Genomic DNA, 1353 nt, shown 5'->3' on the forward strand with positions numbered 1-1353 from the left:
AGCCCCGTAGACCCAGCAACGCCACCCTTGCCCCCACACCACCGTCCAAGCTCAGGAACCCGCCCCACGTGGCCGGCAGGCCCGCGGAAGCGGCCTGGGCCCTCTATCCCTCTCCGGCCGCGGCGAAAAGGTGGAGAGGGGGCTTTTTCCGGATGGAGCTGTGGAGGGGCACACTGGCAGAGAGGTGGCGGAGCTGGGGCTGGGCTCCAGTGGGGGCCGCCAGGTGCAGGTCGAGGGGCTCGCGGGCCGCATGGACGGCACCAGGGTCTGCCGCCATGTCTGTTTCGCGTCACGGGACCCCCGGAGCGTCTGGTGTGCCGCTGCCTCCCAGGCACGCCGTCTGCCCGCCTGGCCGGTCAGGCAGGCGGGGAGCGCCCCATCAGACGCTTGCTGTGGACGGAGGGGCCTGCGGAGGTGGGGCCTGCAGCGGTACCCGGCGTGCGCAGAGACGGATGCCGCCGCCGCCGCGGGCGACAAAAGGAGAAGGCGGAGCGGGAGGCAAAAAGCCTACAGCACCCGGTGTTCCCAGGAGCTCTCCAGTCCAGGAGGTCTCCCATCCAATTACTAACCAGGCCCGACCCTGCTTAGCTTCCGAGATCGAGACGAGATCGGGCCCGTCTAGGGTGGTTTGGCCGTAGACACTGGGGGCTTCGCGGGCTGCCTCTTGAGGCGCAGCTTAGCAGGCCCTTGCGCCTTACCGCCAGCCCAGCGGCCCGCCCGCCCCGGCAGGGCCCCGCCGCCCTGCTAGGAAGGGGAACGGAGGTCTCGGGTACCGGGGGGTGGCAGAGGAGTTGGCGACCACCCAGCCCAGGGCGGGCGAGACACTGCAAACATTTCGGTGCTTGGCGCCCCGCCCCAGATACCACAGGCCGCTCACAGGGACGTGGCCCCGGAGGCTTCAGGGTCCGGAGCCCGCGGTCCTTTGGGCATCCCACCCGCCCGCACGCGCTGCGCTAGGCGCAGCCCGGACGCATACCGGCCCGGCCCTCCTGCCCGACGGCAGCTGGCTCGAAGCCACTGGGAGCCACCATAGAGTTGGCAGGGCCCCTTAGATGCGGCAACCACACCCTTGCCCCGACTCCACCGTCCGACCTCAGGACCCCGACCCAGGTGGCCGGGAGACCCGGGGATGCGGCCTGGACCCTCGATCCCGCTCCCGTCTTCGGCCGTGGCGAAACCACAGAGGGGTGGTCTTTATCCGGATGGAGCTGTGGAGAGACACCGCGGCAGACAGGTGGCGGCGCCGGGGCTGGGCTACAGTGGCTGTGGCCAGGTGCAGGTCGGGGGGCTCGTGGGCCGCACGGACGTCACCCGGGTCCGCGGCCATGTCTGGATGGCGAAAGGCCGCCCCCG

General features: G+C 71.0%; 1 pseudogene; it reads right to left on the bottom strand.

Annotated features, from left to right (window-relative positions):
* Window positions 1-504: 504 nt before the first annotated feature.
* On the bottom strand, window positions 505-640 carry LOC114908026 (annotated as a pseudogene).
* Window positions 641-1353: the final 713 nt, after the last annotated feature.

The sequence above is a fragment of the Monodon monoceros genome, unplaced genomic scaffold (genome assembly GCF_005190385.1).
Source record: "Monodon monoceros isolate NGI ecotype Baffin Bay Population unplaced genomic scaffold, NGI_Narwhal_1 Contig3758_ctg1, whole genome shotgun sequence".
NCBI lineage: Eukaryota > Metazoa > Chordata > Mammalia > Artiodactyla > Monodontidae > Monodon > Monodon monoceros.